The 24,079-nt window shown below is 41.3% G+C and overlaps 1 protein-coding gene and 1 pseudogene across 6 annotated transcripts in view; one reads left to right on the top strand and one right to left on the bottom strand.

Annotated features, from left to right (window-relative positions):
- Positions 1–24,079, top strand: part of DPF3 (double PHD fingers 3) — a 345,195-nt gene that overhangs the window by 106,682 nt on the left and 214,434 nt on the right. The window lies entirely within an intron of this gene.
- LOC143651957 (ferritin light chain pseudogene) lies at positions 18,239–18,978 on the bottom strand (annotated as a pseudogene).

Here is a 24,079-nt window from a genome sequence, read left to right as displayed (position 1 = left end):
CACTGGAAGCTAGTAGGGACATTAATAGAGTGATTCAGCAGCCATACTCATTTGTTAAATCCCATTTTTTCTAACTCCTCTCCTCCTTTAATCCTTCTCCCAATCTATAGCGATCTTTGAGCAATGCCCATTCTAACTTTTTCATGCTGAAAAGGAGTGTCCACACTAAAGGACAGGGGGATGTAAATAATTAATAATCCTGGGGAGGCTGGTCCTGCTGAGTTTCAGGGTTTGTCTGACCTAGGAACCCTCCGGGAACTATATGTTCCAGAAAGGCAGACCTAGTGCGTGAAACCTTACAAAGTCTCAGTTTGAGCCCCAGGTGCTTTGTTTTAAATATTTGTATTGACAAATCTTAACACATACATTCCATACATGGTGTACAATCAATGGCTCACAGTGTCATCACATAGCTGTATATTCATCACCATGATCATTTTTTAGAACATTTGCATCACTCCAGAAAAAGAAATAAAAAGAAAAATAAACCAAAAAACTCGTATATCCCACATCACTTACCCCTCCCTCTCATTGACCACTAGTATTTCTATCTACTCAACTTATTTTGCCCTTTATCCCCCTATTATTTGTTTATTTTTATCCATATTTTCATGTCTTTATTTTTTAAGAATCTTGGCACCGGGCCCTGTATCCAGGCTGCCAGATCAGTGGTAAGCAATCCTTTTTTTTTTTCTTTAACTTATTTATTGATTAAAAAAATAAACAAAATAAAACAACATACATAATCAGTAATTCACAATATCATCACTTAGTTGCATATTCATCATTTCTTAGAACATTTGCATTAATTAAGAAAAAGAAATAAAACGAACACAGGAAAGAAAAAAAAAAAAGATTATACCTACCATACCCTTACCCCTTGCTTTCATTGGTCACTAGCATTTAAACTAAATTTATTTTAGCATTTGTTCCCCCTATTATTTATTTTTATTCCATATGTTCTACTCCTTTGTTGACAAGGTAGATAAAAGGAGCATCAGACACAAGGTTTTCACAATCACACAGTCACATTGTGACAGCTGTATTATTATTCAATCGTCCTCAAGAAACATGGCTACTGGAACACAGCTCTACATTTTCAGGCAGTTTCCTCCAGCCTCTCCATTACATCTTGAATAACAAGATGATATCTACTTGATGCATAAGAATAACCTCCAGGATAACCTCTCGACTCTGTTTGGAATCTCTCAACCATTGACACTTTGTCTCATTTCCCTCTTCCCCCTTTTGGTCAAGAAGGTTTTCTCAATCCCTTGATGCTAAGTCTCAGCTCATTCTAGGGTTTTTCTCAATCCCTTGATGCTGAGTCTCCGTTCATTCCAAGATCTCTGTCCCACATTGCCAGGAAGGGCCACACCCCTGGGAGTCATGTCCCACGTAGAGAGGGGTAGGGTGGTGAGACTGCTCATTGTGTTGGCTGGAGAGAGGGGTCACATCTGAGCAACAAAAGAGGCTCTCTTGGGGGTGACTCTTAGGCCTAAATTTTAAGTAGACTTGACCTATCCTTTGCGGGGTTAAGTTTCATATGAACAAACCCCAAGACTGGGGGCTCTGCCTATAGCTTTGGTTGTCCACACTGCTTGTGAGAATATCAAGAATTCAACTTGGGGAAGTTGAATTTCTCCCTGTTCTCATCATTCCCTTAAGGGGGCTTTGCAGATACTTTTCCACTCACTGATCGAATCACTCTGGGATTCATCGGGGCATCACTCTGGACAAACCAGCAAAATCTCATGTCCTACCTGAGATTCCAAGTACTTATGGCGTTCAATCAAACTATCTACATAAGTTATATTAGGAAATACTCTAGTCAAAATATAAATTTTGTAACTAATAAATATTTTTTGCTTTAGTCTCACACAGAAGGTAACATTTTAAAATATTAATTACCATCTATTTTCAGTACCCTGCAATAATGATATTCCTTTGTTCTTCCTCATGCAAAAACATTTTAAAAATTGTACCTTGTACATTTCACTATTATTGTACACTCTAGGCATTCCTAGATTATACCATCTCAATCTTTAACATCTATTTTTCTTTCTGATTTCATTTATGTCCCCAGCCCTCTTCCCTCTATCATTCTCACATGCAGCTTCATTCAGTGTTTTAACATAATTATATTACAGTTAGGTAGTATTGTGCTGTCCATTTCTGAGTTTTTGTATCCAGTCCTGTTGCACAGTCTGTATCCCTTCAACTCCAATTACCCAATATCTTACCCTATTTCTATCTCCTGATGGTCTCTGTTACCAACGACATATTCCAAGTTTATTCACTAATGTCAGTTCATATCAGTGAGACCATACAGTATTTGTCCTTTAGTTTTGGCTAGTCTCACTCAGCATAATGTTCTCAAGGTCCATCCAAGTTGTTACATACTTCATAAGTTTATTCTGTCTTAAAGCTGCATAATATTCCATCGTATGTATATACCACAGTTTGTTTAGCCACTCCTCTGTTGCTGGACATTCTGGCTGTTTCCATCTCCTTGCAATTTTAAATAATGCTGCTATAAACACTGGTGTGCAAGTGTCCGTTTGTGTCTTTGCCCTTATGTCCTCTGAGTAGATACCTAGCAGTGGTATTGCCAGGTCATATGGCAATTCTATATTCAGCTTTTTGAGGAACTGCCAAACTGCCTTCCACAGCGGTTGCACCATTTGACATTCCCACCAACAGTGAATAAGTGTGCCTCTTTCTCCACATCCTCTCCAGCACTCGTCATTTTCTGTTTTGTTGATAATGGCCATTCTGGTGGGTGTGAGATGATATCTCATTGTGGTTTTGATTTGCATTTCTCTAATGGCCGGGACGTTGAACATCTCTTCATGTGCCTTTTGGCCATTTGTGTTTCCTCTTCTGAGAGTTGTCTGTTCAAGTCTTTTTCCAATTTTGTAATTGGATTGGCTGTCTTTTTGTTGTTGAGTTGAACAATCTCTTTATAAATTCTGGATACTAGACCTTTATCTGATATGTCGTTTCCAAATATTGTCTCCCATTGTGTAGGCTGTCTTTTTACTTTCTTGATGAAGTTCTTTGATGCACGAAAGTGTTTAATTTTGAGGAGTTCCCATTTCTTTCTTTCTTTCTTCAGTGCTCTTGGTTTAGGTGTAAGGTCTATAAAACCGCCTCCAATGATAAGATTTATAAAATATTTCCCTACATTTTCCTCTAACTGTTTTATGGTCTTAAACCTAATGTTTAGATCTTTGATCCATTTTGAGTTAAGTTTTGTATAGGTTGTGAGATATGGGTTCTCTTTCATTCTTTTGCATATGGATATCCAGTTCTCTAGGCACCATTTATTGAAGAGACTGTTCTGTCCTAGGTGAGTTGGCTTGACTGCCTTATCAAAGATCAAATGTCCATAGATGAGTGGGGTCTATATCTGAACACTCTATTCAATTCCATTGGTCAACATATCTATCTTTATGCTAGTACCATGCTGTTTTGACCACTGTGGCTTCATAATATGCCTTAAATTAAGTCAGGCAGCATGAGACCTCCAGCTTCATTTTTTTTCCTCAAGATACTTTTAGCAATTTGGGCACCTTGCCCTACCAGATAAATTTGCTTATTGGTTTTTCTATTTCTGAAAAGTAAGTTATTGGGATTTTGATTGGTATTGCGTTGAATCTGTAAATCAATTTGGGTAGAATTGACATCTTAACTATATTTAGTCTTCCAATTCATGAACACGGTATGCCCTTCCATCTATTTAGGTCTTCTGTGATTTCTTTTAACAGTTTCTTGTAGTTTTCTTTGTATAGGTCTTTTGTCTCTTTAATTAAATTTTTAGTTAAATTTATTCCTAAGTGTTTTATTCTTTTGGTTGCAAATGTAAATGGAATTTGTTTCTTGATTTCCCCCTCACATTGTTCATTACTAGTGTATAGAAACACTACAGATTTTTGAATGTTGATCTTGTAACCTGCCACTTTGCTGTACTTGTTTATTAGCTCTAGTAGTTTTGCTGTGGATTTTTCAGGGTTTTTGACATATAGTATCATATTATCTGCAAACAGTGATAGTTTCACTTCTTCCTTTCCAATTTTGATGCCTTGTTTTTCTTTTTCTTGTCTAATTGCTCTGGCTAGAACCTCCAACACGATGTTTTATAACAGTGGTGATAGTGGACATCCTTGTCTTGTTCCTGATCTTAGGGGGAAAGTTTTCAGTTTTTCCCCATTGAGGATGATATTAGCTGTGGGTTTTTCATATATTCCCTTTATCATTTTAAGGAAATTCCCTTGTATTCGTATCCTTTGAAGTGTTTTCAACAGGAAAGGATGTTGAATCTTGTCAAATGCCTTCTCTGCATCAATTGAGATGATCATGTGATTTTTCTGCTTTGATTTGTTGATATGGTGTATTACATTAATTGATTTTCTTATGTTGAACCATCCTTGCATACCTGGGATGAATCCTACTTGGTCATGATGTATAATTCTTTTAATGTGTTGCTGGATTCGATTTGCTAGAATTTTATTGAGGATTTTTGCATCTATATTCATTAGAGAGATTGGTCTGTAGTTTTCTTTTTTTGTAATATCTTTGCCTGGTTTTGGTATGAGGGTGATGTTGGCTTCATAGAATGAATTAGGTAGCTTTCCCTCCACTTCAATTTTTTTGAAGAGTTTGAGCAGGATTGGTACTAATTCTTTGTGGAATATTTGGTAGAATTCACATGTGAAGCCGTCTGGTCCTGGGTTTTTCTTTTTGGGAAGCTTATTAATGACTGGTTCAATTTCTTTACTTGTAATTGGTTTGTTGAGGTCATCTATTTCATCTTGAGTCAAAATTGGTTGTTCATGCCTTTCTAGGAAGTTGTCCATTTCATCTACATTGTTGTATTTATTGGCATAAAGTTGTTCATAGTATCCTGTTATTACCTCCTTTATTTCTGTGGGGTCAGTGGTTATGTCTCCTCTTCCATTACTGATCTTATTTATTTGCATCCTCTCTCTTATTCTTTTTGTCAGTTTTGCTAAGGGCCCATCAATCTTATTGATTTTCTCATAGAACCAACTTCTGGTTTTATTGATTTTCTCAATTGTTTTCATGTTCTCAATTTCATTTATTTCTGCTCTAATCTTTGTTATTTCTTTCCTTTTGCTTGCTTTGGGGTTAGTTTGCTGTTCTTTCTCCAGTTCTTCCAAGTGGACAAATTAATTCCCTAATTTTTGCCCCTTCTTCTTTTTTGATATAGGCATTTAGGGCAATAAATTTCCCTCTTAGCACTGCTTTTGCTGCATCCCATAACTTTTGATATGTTGTGTTTTCATTTTCATTCGCCTTGAGATATTTACTGATTTCTCTTGTAATTTCTTCCTTGACCCACTGGTTGTTTAAGAGTGTGTTGTTGAGCCTCCACATATTTGTGAATTTTCTGGCGCTCTGCCTACTATTGATTTCCAACTTCATTCCCTTATAATCTGAGAAAGTGTTTTGTATGATTTCAATCTTTTTAAATTTGTTGAGACTTGCTTTGTGACCCAGCATATGGTCTATCTTTGAGAATGATCCATGAGCACTTGAGAAAAAGGTGTATCTTGTTGTTGTGGGGTGTAATGTTCTATAAATGTCTGTTAAGTCCAGCTCATTTATTGTAATATTCAACTTCTCTGTTTCTTTATTGATCCTCTGTCTAGATGTTCTGTCCATTGATGAGAGTGGGGAATTGAAGTCTCCAACTATTATGGTATATGTGTTTATTTCCCTTTTCAGTGTTTGCAGTGTTTGCCTCATGTATTTTGGGGCATTCTGGCTCGGTACATAAATATTTATGATTGTTATGTCTTCATGTTGAATTTTTCCTTTTATTAGTACATAGTATCCTTTTTGTCTCTTTTAACTGTTTTACATTTGAAGTCTAATTTGTTGGATATTAGTATAGCTACTCCTGCTCTTTTCTGGTTTTTATTTGCATGAAATATCTTTTCCCAACCTTTCACTTTCAACCTATGTTTATCTTTGGGTCTAAGATGTGTTTCCTGTAGACAGCATATAGAAGGATCCTGTTTTTTAATCCATTGTGCCAGTCTATGTCTTTTGACTGGGGAGTTCAATCCATTAACATTTAGTGTTATTAGTGTTTGGGTAGTAATTTCCTCTACCATTTTGCCTTTTGTATTTTATATGTCATATCTGATTTTCCTTCTTTCTACACTCTTCTCCACACCTCTCTCCTGTCTTTTCGTATCAGTCTCTAGTGCTCCCTTTAGTATTTCTTGCAGAGCTGGTCTCTTGGTCACAAATTCTCTCAGTGACTTTTTGTCTGAAAATGTTTTAATTTCCCCCTCATTTTTGAAGGACAATTTTTCTGGGTATAGAATTCTTGGTTGGCAGTTTTTCTCTTTTAGTAATTTAAATATATCATCCCACTGTCTTCTTGTCTCCATGGTTTCTGCTGAGAAATCTACACATAGTCTTATTGGGTTTCCCTTGTATGTGATGGATTGCTTTTCTCTTGCTGCTTTCAAGATCCTCTCTTTCTGTTTGACCTCTGACATTCTGACTAGTAAGTGTCTTGGAGAACGTCTATTTGGATCTATTCTCTTTGGGGTTCACTGCACTTCTTGGATCTGTAATTTTAGGTCTTTCATAAGAGTTGGGAAATTTTCAGTGATAATTTCCTCCATCAGTTTTTCTCCTCCTTTTCCCTTCTCTTCTCCTTCCGGGACACCCACAATATGTATATTTGTGCGCTTTATATTATCATTTAATTACCTGAGTCTCTGCTCATATTTTTCCATTCTTTTATGTATAGTTTCTGTATCTTGTCGGATTTCAGATGTTCTGTCCCCCAGTTCACTAATCTTAACCTCTGTCTCTTGAAACCTACCATTGTGGGTTTCCATTGTTTTTTCATCTCTTCTACTGTACCGTTCATCCCCATAAGTTCTGTGATTTGTTTTTTCAGACTTTCCATTTCTTCTTTTTGTTCATGCCTTGCCTTCTTCATATCCTCCCTCAATTTATTGATTTGGTTTTTGATGAGGTTTTCCATGTCTGTTCATACATTCTGAATTCGTTTTTCAGCTCTTGGATCTCATTTCAACTATTGGTTTGTTCCTTTGACTGGGCCATATCTTCAATTTTCCTGGTGTGATTTGCTAGTTTTTGCTGGCGTCTAGATATTTAATTACCTTAATTAGTTTATTCTGGAGAGTTCTTTCACTTCTCTTACCTAGGGTTTTCTTGCTAGATGAGTTTGTTGTCTATCTGTTCTTTGACTTTCAGTTCAGCCTTTTTCCGGACTCTAGCTTAGGTTTTGTTTAACAGAGGATAATTTTTCAGTTCTTGTTTTCTTATTTCTTGCCCTGCTTGTATGGTGCCTTTTCCCTCCCCACCCTTAGGAGGGTCTACGTAGGAATTATAGACTCAGGTGGGTTTCCCAGACTAAACTGGCATCCTATCAGGGGGAAGGAGTCACCTGTGTCAGTTTTCCCTGAGGGTGAGACCCAGCAGGTTAAAAGACTTTCCTGTGAAGTCTCTGGGGTCTGTTTTTCTTATCCTGCCCAGTATATGGTGCGTCTGCCTGCGGGTTGCACCAGCAAAAGATGTTGTGGCACTTTTAACTTTGGAAGACTCTCCCTGCTGGGGGCGTGGTGGAGATGGAGGAGAGGTTGTAGGCAGGTTTTAATGGCTTCAAATTGCCTAGCCCTGGTGTCTGAATTCCTTGAGAGGGGGATTCCACCTGAGTTGGGCTTCACCCCTCTCCTGGGGAAGGCACATGGGAGACAGCCCTGAAAGCAGCCCGTTTCTGCCTATGCCTGGGGCAGTTGCAACCGGAAAAGTCCTGCCGCTGAATCCAGGGGCTGCCTAGTCTCCATAGAAACACAGCCACTAAAACCTCTGTTTCCTCCCCTCTCCTCTTTTTCCATGAGCCCAATGAGCGAACTCTGCCTTGATCAAGTTTAGAGTCTCTTTCCTTTCCCTCTGAGAAGCCGCCTGTTGGGGAGGGGCGCCAGCCGCCAAGCTGCCATGGCTTGGGGTACTCACGGTTTTGGGGAGGCTTGCAGCCGGTCCAACTGGTCCAGACTGGGGTACGCTGTGTGTCCGGTCACTGATGTGGCTCCAGGAGCTGTTCTGTACTGTTTCTGGTTATTTAGTAGTTGTTCTGGAGGACAAACTATTATGTGCACATTGCTAAGCTGCCATCTTGGCCCTTCCATGGTAAGCAATCCGTTTTGCACAAGAGGGCAATTTAAGAAATATAAACATATTTATAGGTCACTTTTCCCTCAATCAAAGTGAAAAGAACTTTGAGTTTCAGGACTCAGGGGTGGGTGGTGCACCAAGGAATGTTCATTCTTACAACTTAATTGTGTGAAATAGTATCAGTGAGAAAATGAGTAATGCCTTTTAGTTGTTGAGAACTAATATCAACGTATTTGGAGATAGTTTTCTAACTTTTCTTTCTGAAATTAGACCCACGGATGCCTGTGAGATCCTTGCCACTGCATGGACTGTCATCTATGGGCCAGTATTTTATATATCTTAGTAACCTCTTGCCCAGTATGGCACTGTACTAGTTTGCTAGCTGCCAGATTGCAACACACAGAGATGGATTGGCTTTAAATAAAAGGGGATTTAGTTCATTAAAAACGTATAGTTCTTCAGAGAAAAGGCAGCCAACTTTCAACTGAGGTTCTTTCTTCTGTGGGAAGGCACAGGGTGGTCTCTGCTGGCCTTCTCTCCAGGCCTCTGGGTTCCAATAACTTTCTCTGGGGTGATTCCTTTCTGCATCTCCAAAGGCCTGGACTGAGCTGCTTGGGCTGTGCTACGTTGAACTCTCTCATTTAAGCACCAGCCAATTAAAGCAAATGTCATTAATTGCAGCAGGCATGCCTCCTAGCCGATTGCAAATAGAATCAACAACAGATGAGAGTCTCATGCCATTGGCTCATGTCCACATCGGTAGAACTAGGCACCTTCACCTAGCCAAGTTGACACCTGAATTTAACTACCACAGGTACCTAGTATATAGTAGGTGCTTAATACATGCTTATTAGGAAGCAGTATGGTATAGTGAAGAGCACGGACTCTGCAGCTAGACTGCCTAGTCTTTCACTTCTAGGCTGTGTGACTTTGGGCAAATTTCTTAACCTCTCTGGGCCTAGGTCCCCGTCTGTAAAGTGGGCATGATGATAACAGTCCCTACTTCAAAGATTTAATGTGTTAATATATGGCAGCACTTAGAGCAGTGTGTGGCATATAGAAACCTTGCATAAATGTTAGCTGTTATTATAAATATTGTTATTGAAATGAATGGAAGCTCAAGTTTGCCATTGGTGCTAGAGAGTTACAGCAAATCTCTTTCTATCTGGCTTCCATTTTGTTACCATCGATCAGACCTCTTCTCCAGTTTTTCTCTATGAAAACAGATTTGATTTCCATATAAAACAATCATGCCTTTTTTCCTTGTTCCAAATCCAATTTTCTTTTTAAGGGAGGAAAAACAAAACAAAACAAAAAGCCCAGATGTTTTTGAAGCAAAGCTGGGTCCAGCTGTAACAGACAGTGTGTTGGATTAATTACCCAGGGTGGAAGCTGTATATGCAGATTTTGGAAACTGCCCTTTTCCAAAGAAAGTGCCAGTTTCTCTGTTCCCCCTTTCATCTCTCCTCACCGAATTTTCTTTCCCCATGTTCAACTAGTCAGTGTTTTGCATCGACATGAGGGCTCGCTAGATAAAATCTGGCTCCAAGAGCCTTGTGCATCTGAATACTGTATTCCTAAGCGCTTTTATTACTGGTCATTCAATTATTTTCTAAATTTTTTAAGTTGAAGTGTAACATACCTACAGACAAATGCACATATTTTCAGCTCCATACATTGTCACAAATTGGATATACTTGTGTCACCAACACCCAGATGAAAAATCAGTGCAGAAGCTAGCTGTGTCCCTCCGGTTTCCATCGCACCTCCTCCTCCCCAACCTCACCAAGGCCACAATCCTGATTCTACTCCATCAAGTGGAATCTTGCAGTGTGCCCACCTTAGAGTCTGGATTTTCCCCCTTTACATTGTGCTTGTGAGATTCATTCGAAGTGTTGCCTGTAGCTGTAACTCATTCTCCCTTATTGCTGTATAATATTTCATTAGGCGAATATACCATCATTTGCTCATCCACTCTACTCTTGCTGGGTATCTCCATTTCCTAACAAAGTTCCCCAAACTGGGTGGCTTTAAACACCAGAAATTTATTTTCTCACAGTTCTGGGGGTTAGAGGGCTGAAATCAGGGTGCCAGCAGGGCCATCATGCTCCATCTGAAACCTGTAGGGCATAATTCTTCCTTGCCTCTTCCAGTTTCTGCTGTTTGTGGACAGTGCTGGTGTTCTTTAGCATGTAGATGCATCACTCTGCTTCCTGCATCTGCACGTGACTTTCTTCCCAGTGCTGGCCTGTGCATCCTAATCGCCTCTTCTTATAAGGACAACAGTTTTATTGGATTAGGGCCCATCGTAATCCGGATTTGTCCTCATTTTCAGCTAATCACATCTTCAAAGATTCTATTTTCAAATAAGGTCACATTCATGAGACTGTTTTATTGGGGGGCCCAATCCAATCCACGCCAGTGGGCTTCTGCGAGTAGTGCTTCAGGGAGTTCTCCGGTCCATGTCTTTGGAGCTCGGAAGCATGCACACCTAGCAGTGGAATTGTTGGGTCGTGGGATGGGCATATGTTCAGTAGATACTGCCAAATGCTTTTCCAAAGCAGCGGTGCCAGTCATCTGCTTGAGTTTTTTTTTTTCCATCTACTTGATTTTGATGAAGAATATTTTTCTACACTCAAATTTGATCTGGACTTTAAAACAGAATAGCATTGTTGATCTTACCATTTCCATTACTCTCCTCTCATGTTTATAAACCATTTGGAAACCAGGTAAAAATAACGCAAGTTGTTGGAACCATTTCTTTTTTGGGGAGGCTCTTGAAAGAGTTTCAGAACACCTACCTGAAATAGATGGTTTAGGATATTTTTCCTAAAATTTCTCCTCCCCCCCCCCAAGAACAGAAAGTATAAATCACCACATTACCTGCAAAAGAGGTCTCCCCACTCATACATTTTACCGAATGAAATTTAGAATTTAGGGAACTTTTGAGTGAAAACCAAACAACAGTGAGATTACTGATTTCCGAACTTGATAATCTGATCATTCTCATAATTTCAATTACAGTTGCCCCTCTTTGGAATCTGGCAAAACAGGGCAAGTGGAGAGTCAAAAGTCCCTCCATCCAATTGGTGGCTTTTCATTGTCAACAACCACAGTGAAAGGTGCATCAGAAATGCAGAGATAGAAGGTTTTCCTATTCAACCCCACATGCCTTATAAATTGGGACCCAGTGGGAATCCTAGAGAGAACTTTAATTAATCTGTTGGTTTTGGCTTGCCCTCCGTTCCCTGACCCTAAACAACAAACTAGAATTAACATTGCACAGAAAACCAGCAAATACGTTACTTCACACCCTGTTTCCTCAAAAATTCCTTGCAAAAGCTTTCTCAGATCAGTGAAAGGGAGGGGAAAGAGGTATGGTATGTATGAATTTTTTTCTGTTGCCTTTTTATTTCTTTTTCTGAGCTGATGCAAATGTTCCAAGAAATGATCATGATGATGAATATGCAACTATGTGATGATATTGTGAATTACCGATTATATATGTAGAATGGAATGATCGTAAGTTAAGAATGTTTGTGTTTGTTTGTTGTTATATTTTTAAAAAAATTTTATAATTAATTAAAACGTCTTTCTCAAATGCTGTGGCACAGGACAGTTGTGATTTTATTTTATAGATGGAAAAATTAAGACCTGGTGACTTGATACAGTAAAATCCTGGAAGAGCTAGAGGTCAGAAGCTGGACCCATGCTGGGGATTTCGACTTCTAGGAGTGAGAGTTCCCTTTACTATGGACATTTTAAGGATGTTGTGGCCGAAATAACTTATCATGAAATCCTTTGGTTGGGTGACTTTCACCTCCTTGTGCTTGGTATCTTTGTTTAGAAAATGGTCTTTGATAAGGACGTATTTACAAGTAATTTATTGCTGTTCTGTTCATAGTGGCCAAGAACTGAACTTGAGTGGCTGCTCACCAGTAGGGAAATGGCCCAATAGCTGTGGTACCTTTGTACATGGACTGCTATTGAGCCATTAAAAGGTTCTAGGCAAAGTCCTGCAGAATGAAATAAGAGGCAAAAAGTACATATAATATATAATTCCATTGTTGTTAAACAATAACCACCCCTTGCCCACACCCTATTCATATGTGTATGTGTGCATAGAATTCCACCGGTATGGAGAAAAAACAGGAGGACACAAACTGAAATGTTAATATGGAGTTGATACAGGGTGGGGATGGGGAGAAAGGGGCCCGGGAAAATCGCATGTTGATATAATCCTATTTGAATAAATTATGTACATTCACATATGTATAGGTATGCATAAAGAAATGCATGGAAAAAAAACATGTGTAAATTGAAAGAAAAAAATCAAGCAAAAGAGTGGCTCTACTGAGATCCAGACCCTGCACTCACACACTTCAGTTAACTTCGTAAGGGCATGTGCTCTGTCCTGTGGCAGAAGGGTTTACCCTCTGGCTCAGTTGTGCTGCAACTAAAGGACATTGATCAGAAGTGGCTAAGGAAACAGCATGGGCGGCTCAGCACAAACAGCACTGCTTTTGGCAAACCTGATAATCATAGCTACCATCTTTGCAGTGCATAGTATGTCCTGGCACTTACAAAACCTCTCAAAAACTAAATGATTTTTATTCCCATTTAATTGATGAGTGTTCTAGTTTGCTAGCTGCCAGAATGCAATATACCAAAGATGGGATGGCTTTTAGAAAAGGGGAATTTAATAAGTTGCTAGTTTACTGTTCTAAGGCTGAGTAAATGTCCCAATGAAAACAAGTCTATAGAAATGTCCAATCAAAGGCATCCATCCAGGGAAAGATACCTTGGTTCAAGAAGGCCAATGAAGTTCACAGTTTCTTTCTCAAGTCGAAGGGTACATGGCTAACACAGAGTTACTCCCTCATCTGGAAGGGCACATGGTGAACATGGCGTCATCTGCTAGCTTTCCCTCCTGGCTTCTGGTTTCATGAAGCTCCCCGGGAGGCATTTTCCTTCTTCATCTCCAAAGGTCACTGGCTTGTGGACTCTCTGCTTTGTGGTGCTGCTCTCTCTGAATTTCCATTCTCCAAAATGTTTCCTCTTTTATAGGACTCCAATAAACTAATCAAGACCCATCCAATGGGTGGAGACATGTCATCACCTAATCCAATTTAACAACCACTCTTGACTAAATCACATCATCCAGGGAGTTGATCTGATTACAGTTTCAAACATACAGTATTGAATGGAGATTCTTCTATCTTTATGAAATGGGATTTTGATTAAAACATGGCTTTTTTAGGGGGCATACATCCTTTCAAACCAGCATAATGAGGAAAACTGGGGACGAGCAATGTAAGGCCCCATGGTGAGGAAGTGGTACTGAGGCACAAACCCAGATTTGCCCAATTCTAGAACTCCAGCTTGTTCAGCCTCACTACACCTTGATCTCAGCTTGGATCCCTTTGAACTGAGATTTCTGGCAGGTTCCTCTCTCACAGGTGTGGGTCCTAAAGTGTAGGCTTTGCATTCACCCCGCCCCCCCCCCCCCCCCCACCTTCGTGAAAGCTCCCTCTGTGCACCTGCTGGCTTCGTTCCTGTTTTTGGTGGTAAAGCTTCTTACCTGCGTGAAGGGGAAGCAGCCTGTTCAGGTCCTGGTTCCCCGGGGAGCAGGGCTGCGTCGAGAACTAGGGCGTCTAGTGTCCTACCTAAGGACAGGTTAAAGGCAGACTGACTTGTTAGAAAAGAGGACAATTTTAGCAAGGGTGACATCTGGCCCTTGAACCTTATCAGCAGCCACTTTGGGAGTCAGTGCTGGAGCTTTTAAGGGGATCAATTCCACCTCTCCTTGCTAGCCCCCAGCCCCACGAAACCCAAACAAAAGAATGAACAACAGTGGCTTGTTTGGTGGCCTGGTAACATGACTGCCACATAAATTACTGAGCACCTGTGCTGCTGCCAAGGGTCTTCCAAAGTGAGTGCTTGAGAGAAAAATCGCAGCTCTGCAAATCAACAGCACCCGAGATGACCCCTTCTTTTCTTTACCTTGGTTTTTTTCGTTCATAAAATGGGGAACAAACTTTTCCCTTGCATTAAAAGAATATATATTTATAATGGATAATTGTTTTTAAAGCGACAAGAGACATGTTATATAATAGAAAGAGAAGGCTATTTTTGCTAGGAAAGAGCCAGAATTGAAAACCACGGTGCTACCACATCAACAGCAATCGCCATTTTTATTTAATAAGTGTGGACGATTCCAGTGCCATGGGCCATTGTTTTCTAGAGGACATGGTTTCTTAACAAGGGCATTGATGACCTCCAGAACCAGGCCTGTTATGTAAAGATTAGCTGGACTGACAGGGGTTGGCTGGCTGCAGGGACGCCCTTACCTTGGCCCCCCGTGCGCTCTCCGTGGCAGATGGCTGCTGTTCCCCTGGTAGGGTTGCAGCAGCTGGGGACTGGAGCCACTGCCTCCTGCCTATCCTTACTGCCTGCAGAAGCAGCCGCAGAGCCTGGGAGGAGAGGACAGACTGAGGCGAATGCATGCGGCAGGATGGGGTCTTCACCTGCAGATTTGGCACAAGGCCTGCTGAGGCCGGTATTTTTGGTCTCTGCTCACAGATTCTAGACTGAGCCTTGTGTCCACGGACCAACTGCCTGGTCTTTCAGGGCCTCCATTTTTCTACCTACCGGGGTAAAATTGTTTTGAACAAGTCCATGTAGAAGTCATGTTTGTGATGTTGATTATCATTAGACCCGTAAGGGCAAGGACTGGGTCTCTGATACCTGGCGTGTGCCTGGTGCACAGTAGGGACACAAAGCACTGCTTTCTGTGTGGGAAACCTCGTTAGATCCATGGCTTAATGGCATGAAAAGGAATCATTTAGGAAATAGTTTTCTGATTTCCTTTGCGTTCTTCTGTGCATGATGAAGTGTGGGATTTGTACACCCTCGCCCCCAATCCTTATTCTTTTTTGCACTTAATTCACTTAAAAAGTGGTTTCCTTCTGACCAATTAATAAAACTTATGGGACCTTGCCACACATCCCTCTATTGTTTGCATTTCTGAGAGGTGCCAGGAAAATCTTTGCTCTGGCTCTGTTAAAATAGGAATAGTTTGACTAGCTTGGGAGGAGAGTTTGTCTGGGTCCTGGGAGCTGGCTCCTCACTCTTCCCTGGCCCCTTTAGTACTGTAGAGTCTCCTGAGATTCGCAGACAGAGGAGGTAGTTTACCTGGATGTAGATAAGACAAGGGCTAGAGCTCCCGGGCACTGGAGAGAAGGGCCTCCTTTAGAGAAAAGGAAAAAAAAAAATCCACCCAGATGGAATGATAAAAGGAGTGACATCACTAGTAGGCATGGCAACCATGGGGCAATCATAATCTCACCACAAGGTGGTCAGAACCCCAAGGGAAGGCCTAGTTTCATTGTCCTCTCCTTTTCCCTTTGGGGGCAGGCAGGAGTGGGGAGGTATGGAGGAGAGGCTGGCTAGCCAATGGCTAGAGTGGGCCAGAGGTTTTGCTTTTCATCCCAGCCCTGCCTCCCTGCTGTGACAGTTTCCCTGGGGTGGTGGTGTGCCATCTCCTATAACACTTGCATTCTGTCGCTTTATTACCCAGTGTTGCCCCGGGAGTTTTGGTGGGAGGGAGGAAACAAAAAGGAAGGGGAGCGTATCATTGGAACGTGAAGTAGAGAAATGAAATTCTCCTCCAGGAAGTTCTGCTGAGCCCTGGAGCTCCATTCTCAGTTTCTCCTCACCGGAGGTTCTGAGCCCCTCTGGCAGACATATGGTCACTCTCCTGCCCCTTGCTCAGCTTCTTCTGGCCTCGAAGGAAGGTCCTTGAGTTCTATAGCAGACCGTGTTGAGCTGAGTGTAAATCATGTACGTTTTGCTAATTTCGAAGTCACTTGTGTCCAAAGCTAAAAGAGACAAAGGATCAGCACACCTCCCCGAAGCACGCGTGCATAAATAAAGCAGCTGTATGGGGAATGCCGACGCGTTGGACAGCTTAGAATTGTGTCTCAGTCAGTTCTATTTTGAACACAGTGAAAGCATTTTTGGTATTGAAGTGTTCAGGAAGGCATCATCTAGGAGCTTTGTCTTCTGGGGCTTCAGGATACTCTGACTCAGAAATCATTTATCCTTTCCTGTAAATGTGGGGTGACCAAGCCCAGGTCATATCTGGTTTGCTGTCTCTTTTGGTCAGACCGTGGTTCTTTGTTCATCATCCCATTACCTTGACATTTTGGGGACATAAAATGGGGTGAAGCAGCCTAACCAGGGAGTGAGTGTCTATCATGAGCCTGGCTGCCCATCTCTAATCTTCAGCAAAGCCTCCCTCCTCCAAGCAACAGGCATTTTAAGACATCGGAAGGTCCCTTGAGAAGCATGGTCTTTGGTTTCATTATCAGAATATTTTGACTTTCTGTTCCAAGCTGGATAAATCACTCACCTAGCTCCACTTAGCTTTGGGTAACTTGGTCAAGTAAGTTTATTAGTTAAGACATTTTTTAAGAATTGAGATAGAATCCGCTGTTTTAACCATTTTAAAAGTGGACAGTTCACATGAAATGCAGAGGGCCCAGCCTCTCCAGAACATCAATGAATTCATCCCCTATCTCATATTATTGACAGCCCCTTCCAACATGAAAAAGGTAGACTGGCCATAGCCCAAATACCTCTGAACGGGAGAGGGCAATGGTGGCTCAGTGGTAGAGTTCTGGCCTGCCATGCCAGAGACCTGGGTACATTTCCCGGTGCTTGCCCATGTCAAAAAAAAAAAAAAAAAAAATGGGAGAAAGATCAAAGGTGATGGTGGAGTTATATAGTGAAGATAGGGTTTAACAAATGCGTATGAGTGCTGAATCATTATATTGATACTTCTTTTAGTCTCAGTACCTTAGAGAAGCTAAAAGTAAAAACCTAAAATTGTAGAATTGTAACCCATACCAAACGTTGAAATTTGTTCTACAACTAATTGTTGTGTTGTGCTTTGAAATTTATTGCTTTTTGTGTATATGTTATTTTCACAAAAAAGAAAAAGAGGAGTATAACAGAGAAAATAGGATTTACCAAATGTATATGACTGCTGAATCATTATATTGATATTTCTTTTGATCTCCAGTGTCTTGGAGCAGCTAGAAGAAAAAACGAAAAATTATGGTACTGTAACCCATACCAAACTTTGAAATCTGCTTTATAACTACTTATTAAAATGTATTTGGAAATTTATTGCTTTTTTGTATATATGTTATATTTCACAATAAAAAAGTTTTTAAAAAAGTGGACAGCTCAGTGGTTTTGAGTAAAATCACAATGTTATATAACTATCACCACTGTCTAACTCCAGAACATTTTCATCACCCCAAAAGAAACCCCATACCATTAGCAGTTACTCCCTATTTCCTCTTCCCCTGAACTCCTTGTAACCACTAATCTATCTTCTGTCTCTGACTTTGCCTATTCTGGACATTTTATAAAAATGGAAACATCTAATATGTGGCCTTTTTGGTCTGGCTTCATTCACTTAGCTTAATGTTTTCAAGGTTTATCCATGTGGTAGCATGTACCAGTGATCCTTTTTATGCCCAAATAATATTCCATTGTATGGCTATACCACGTCTATTTATCCATTCATCAGTGGATGGACAGTTGGCTTATTTCCACTTCTTGGCTGTTATGAATAATTCTATCAATATTCATATATACGTTTTTGTGTGGACATGCATTTTCATTTCTCTTGAGTATATGCCAAGGAGCAGAATTGCTGGGTCATATGGTAATTTTATGTTTAATTTTTTGGTGAACTGCCAGACTGTTTTCTACAGCAGCAGCACCACTTTGCACTTCTACCAGCAATGTATAAGGGTTCTGATTTCTCCACATCTGTGCCATCACTTACTCTTTTGTTTTAAAGTTATAGCTAGCCATCCTTGTGGGTGTCAAGTGGTATCTCTTTGTGGTTTTGATTTGTATGCCCCTGTGACTACAATGCATCTTTTCATGTGTTTATTGACCATTTGTGTATCTTCTTTGGAGAAATGTCAATTCAAATCCTTTGCCCATTTTTTTTTTTTTTGCTGCTAAAAGCTTTATTGTTCACACTTGGTTCAAGGCTTGTTAGAGGGTGGCAGGGCAGCTGGTTAAAGAGAACCTCCTGGCTGGAGGGAGGGGCTCAGGCAGAAGCCTGGATGCCAGGGGAATGCAGAGGGGCGCCCCATAAAGGCTTCTGGGCTCTGGAGGCTCCTAGTCGTCATGCTTGAGGGTGAGCCTTTCAAAGAGATACTCGCCCAGCCCGGCCTGCGGAGGTTGGTCAGGTGGTCGCCCATCTTCTTGATGAGTTTCACCTCCTCATCTAGGAAATGGTTCTCCAGGAAGTCATAGAGATGAGGGTCCGAGTTGGCAGAACCCAGGGCATGCAGTTCCAAAAGGGCCTGGTTCAGGCTCTTCTCGAGAACCAGGGCAGCTTCCATGGCATCCGGGGTCGTGCCCCACTCATCTTGGGACGGCTTCTGCACGTCCTGGAAAAGCACGAGGCTGCCGCGCTGGTTTTGCATCTTCAAGAGATGCTCGGCCCCCTCGCGCTTTTCCTTAGCCAACTCGCGGAAGAAGTGGTCCACGCCCTTCAGGGCCACATCGTCGCGGTCGAAATAGAAGCCCAGAGAGAGGTAGGTGTAGGAGGCCCGCAGATACCGGTTGACCAGGCGGTTTACAGAGGCCTCCACATCGGCAGTATAATTCTGGCGGATCTGGGAGCTCATGGTTGGTCGACAATGAGGAGCTAACCACAAAAAACCTGTTAGCTGGTCCCGGAGACAGGGGCTGGCCCAGAAGTTGGTCCCAGAGGTTGCAGAGGGAGAGGCAGTTGGAGGGTGGTCGAGGCCCGAGAGATGGGGGGAGCGTCCCCGGGTCTGTTCCGTTCAAACACTGTTGAAGCAAGAGACAGATCCGCGGGACCGCCAGGCGTGCTGCCTTTGCCCATTTTTTAACTGGGTTGTTCACATTTATGTTGTGAGTTCATTTTAACACATCATTGTTTCTCCCCCCACTTCAGCATGGTGTGACCAGCCCGTGGAGACAGAGGAGTTTAGTGGGTTACCTTAAAGGAGACCTCTGCCTCTGCCTCTTAAGCCGTTCCTCAATGTTCCTGGTCATCTCCTCCTCTTGGCTACTCATAACTTGTCGTCCTCTACTGCACTCCCCAGTTTCTATTCTTGATCTGATTCCTAGCTGACCTCCTGGCACCCATCACTCTGTATATGTTGATGACTCCCAAATGCAGACTTCTCTCTGGAGCTCCATATTTACATATCCAACATATGGATATTGAGCATGTTGAGGAAGCTCAACATGCTCAAAATTTATCACATCCCTTCACCAAGTCTCTGCCTCCTCCTGGGTTCCCCATCTTGATGTCTGGCTGCATCATCTACCTAGTCAGCCAGGTTGGACATCATTGTGGACTCTGTCTCTATCTGTCTCAAACACATCTGCCCTTTCCAGTCAGGTCTTGCCTGTTTAGTCGCTTCGCTAGCTCTCTTTACTTTGTCTCTAGCTTTTCACCCCTACTCTCACTTCCTTAGTTCAAACTGTTGTCATTCCAGCTAGACTCGTGTGCTGGTTTGAAACTGTCATGTATCCCAAAAAGCCATATCCTTTAATCCTCATTCAGTATTGCTGGGTGGAATTTTTTTTATTGTTTCCATGGATATGTGACCCACCCAATTGTGGGTGGTAACTTCTGATTAGATGGACTCCGTGGAGCTGTGTCTCCACCCATTCAAGGTGGGAATGCTTACTGGAGCCCTTAAAGAGTGAACAATTTTGGAAAAACTTTAGAACCAACAGAGTCTACACAGCCAGAGACTTTTGGAGATGCAGAAGGAAAATGCCCCTCAAGAAGCTGTTTGAAGAAATTGGTAGAGAAAGATAGCAGACTTAGCCATATGCCTTCCCAGAGAGAAACCCTGAACTTCATTGGCCCTTTCTTTGGAGTCAAGGTATCTTTCTCTGGATGCCTTAGTTTGGACATTTCTATGGTCTTAGAACTATCAACTTAATAAATTCCCTTTTTTTATTTTTATTTTATTATTAAAAAAAATTTTTTTTATTAATTAAAAAAAATTAACAGACAAAACATTAAGATATCATTCCATTCTACATATACAATCAGTAATTCTTAATATCATCACATAGTTGCATATTCATCATTTCTAGAACATTTGCATCGAATATAAATTCCCTCTTTAACAGCTGTTCCATTTCTGGTATATTGCATCCTGGCAGCTTTAACAAACTAAAACAATGTCTTGCTTTTGAGTTCCTCTCATCCATCCATGGTCTGCCAGATGATCCAGTAATATCACTCCCATCTGAAAACTCTTCAGTGGCTCCCTGTTACCTAAAAGATAAACTCGCTACTCTTCTGTTGTGCATATGGGCTCTCCAGGATCTGGCCTCTACCTATATCTCCAACTCCATATTCCCCTGCACATTCTCTCCTCAGTCCTTGCTTTGGCCATAAGGTATTCCTGGAGGTTCCTTGAAGGGGTTGCATTCCTTCCAACCTCCCTGCCTTGAATGCCTTGCCATTGGCATGGGTTTTACATATGTGCTAAGCTAGATTTCCATGGCTAGAAAATTGAACCCATTGTGGCCCAAATTAAATACTACTATGGTTAGAGAACACAGTGTCTGGGTTAGCTGTGGATTTTGATTCAATAATTTGTTTATGGGAAAGGATTTCCAATCTGAGTAGAAATGAAGCATTTCTTTGTTTTTATGAACCACCTATATTGCAAAGGCAATGGGTTCTTTTGGAAAAATTCTGACATTTGCCCCATCCATAGCCTGTAGTTGACTTTATGAACCAAAAATAACAGGATACATGGCGTGACAAGTACATGTGAATTTCGGGGACTGACAGGACAAAATGTTTGAAATTAAATTTGTTTCCCAAGATTGCCATTGCTACTGGCTACCATGAATACCAGTACTGCATACTTGTTTGAAGTCCTACACCCCTAAACTCTTGGATATCTTTTGGTGATTTCTGAGGATGTTAGTCTCCAGGTTAGAGAAATGGAATGAAACTGAAAGAGTGATTTCTAGCCATTTGCAAATAATTTTAAAAAATTAATTTAATATAGATGATTATTTGGTGTTTTCTCTCCCTCAAATTTTTACTTTGAAAAATTTCAAACATTCTGAAAAGCTGCATAAATAGTACAATAGACACCCATGTACCCTTTGCCTAGATTCACCATTTCCTAGCATTTTGACATATTTGCTTGCTATCTCATCCCCCTTTTTATGTGTGTAGGCGCAGGAAGCCATGAACCGGATCAATGTCTGCTTCTGAGAACTTGTTAATCTTCTCCTCATCTGAGGCTGCAGATGTGATCATCTGTATTTTCAGAGGGAGTCAGATTTAGTTCCTAATATACCTTCCTCTTGGATGTTTTTGAGCCTCTGGCAAAGCTCTGTGCCAAAACTGAAGTCTTGAGCTCTTGGCTCAGCGCTGTCTCTGGCTGAAACACACTTGAATGATCCTGAGCTAGTTCCTTCCCCAATCTGACCCTCAGTTTCTCCAACTGTTGACTGAGGGCTTAGACCACCTGCTCTCCAAAGCTCCTCCTGGTGCTCATGTTCCGTAACCCCGTGATGTCCAGAAGAACTCAGACTTTTGGGAAATTGTCGGAAGATGCTTAATGCACTTGTGAGCTGAACCCCAGTAATTTATTGCCGGCTGGACTTTGGCCAGGACTGTGTCTGGTTTATAATAAGGAGTGTTTTTTACCCCTTGTGAGAGCTACTGGTGCTTTTCCTGCTGAGGCAGAAAGGTGGGCCTGGTGCGGACAGAGGAGGAAGCAGCAGGAACTTGATGTGTTTGCTGCCAAGTCAGCAGACCAGAGAGGCTTGGTGCCCCCCCAACATGCCCCCCATCTCCGCCAAGCCCTTCCTCTGAGCGTTCCTGCTTGTTCAGTTTGTTGCTTACCTTGCTTCTCCCTGCTCCCATTTATAAATCTACCTTTGTTCAAGGATGTTGCCTCCTCCTTTTTCCATTCCTATTGCACTATCAGTTTAAATACCCAAGGAGGACCTCAGGAACCTAACGACGCTGATGAAACATTAACCGCTGGACCCAAAAGGCTGCAGTCCGATAGGTGGGGGTGACGGTTTTTCAAAACCCAGATAGAGCCCGGAGTATATATATATATAAATATATATATATATTTATTATTATTTACTTTTTATTGATATGTATTATATATTCATATACAATGTAATCACACAAAGTGTACAGTCAGTGGTTCACAATATCATCAGATAGCTGTGCATTTATCATCACAATCGACCTGCGGTATTGCTATTGCTTGTTAGAGGGTCCCATAAAGTGCCCTGGACAGGCCAGTCTTTTTTGTGTAAAGGTTTAATCCATTGGGTAGGATTTAAGAAAGTTCAGGTAAAGGAGAAAAGGATTTAGGGGTGGTGGGTTGAGGAGAGCAACTGGCAAGAGTGAGATGATTGGGGGTTCATTTATTCATCCAATAAATGTATATTGAAGACCTACTTTGTTATGTATAAGGTCCTTTTACCCAGAGAGTATTAAATATAGGGAGCTGTCGCTATTATGTGCCAGACACTGCACTATGTGCTCGAAAAGTAGTGAAATGATCATCCAGTGCCCACTCCTTACAATCCTGTGCCAGGCATGTTGCTAAGTGTGTTATATCTATGCCATTTATCGTCCCAACAACTGTGATGAAGTAGGTATTTTGATGCAGGTGAGAAAAAAATCTTAGAGCAGTAACTTGTTCAAGGACAGGCAATGAGTAAAATGCAGAGCTGAGATTTGGGTTCAAGTTCAACTTCAAACCCCATGCTCTTAACCTCTGGACTTCTTGTTTCTAAAAGCTGGTTTATGGAGTGATGCCAGCCTGTAATAAAATTTTCATTACTCTAAAATATAAGGGTAATATAACTAGATTTTTAATAAGGCTTGCTTTTATTTAATTCCATGGTTCTCAACAGGGGTCAATTTTGCTCCGAGGGGACGTTTGGAAATGTCTGGAGCTATTTTTTGTTTGTCACAACTGGGAGATTGCCACGGGCCTTTAATGGGTTGTGGCTAGGGACTCTGCTAATCAGCCTGGTGGCTACCCGTCCCCCCAACAATCCACCCAGGAGGATTGAATTATCCAGCCCAAAGTGTCAATAGTGTTGAAGTTGAGAAACTCTGACTTAATTTGAAAGAGTATTCTTAATCTTAAAGTTACATTATTCTGACTTTTGGGATGTGTATTAAACATTCCTTCAGAGATGATCGTGTTAGTAGGTGGCAGTTGCATTTTAAGATATCCCTACTTGGCAAAAGAAAAAAGTAAGACTCTGTTGATCTCTCCAATTCCTCCCCCCACTTTGATGGACTGTGAAATCCAAATATCTAGGAATTCTTTGACTAGGAATTATTTTTAAATACTGTTTATTAGGGATTAAAGAAGGAAAGAGTCTTGTGTGGCAAGGAAGGCAATGCTTCAGGTGATAAGTTCTTGGGAGCGCGTGGGGTTTGATTTAGCAAACATTTATTGACCACTTATGTGCCAAGCATTGTGCCAGGCTGTGGTGGGGAACGTCAAAAGGAGTTTTGCTCTGATGAACTTTCAATCTCTAGGGGACAAAAAGTGAACGCTGCATAAGATAAGTAGAGAGTAAGGAAAGAGTCTGATGAATGATAGCTGTGTTTATTCACTGATTGATGCTAACATGGCAAACCAAGGGTTTTCTGCTGGAAAGAATTTTAGGTTATTGGCTTACGTCCTGCCAAAAGTAAATTATGTGATCATAGGCAAGGCCTGCTATTTCTCTGCCTCTGGCTTTCTTATTGGGTTTTTTTTTTTTATCTTGGATGAGGGCCTCCCAAACCCAGGTG

Source organism: Tamandua tetradactyla, chromosome 12 (assembly GCF_023851605.1).
Source record: "Tamandua tetradactyla isolate mTamTet1 chromosome 12, mTamTet1.pri, whole genome shotgun sequence".
NCBI lineage: Eukaryota > Metazoa > Chordata > Mammalia > Pilosa > Myrmecophagidae > Tamandua > Tamandua tetradactyla.
This window is presented reverse-complemented; position numbering and strand designations above follow the sequence as displayed.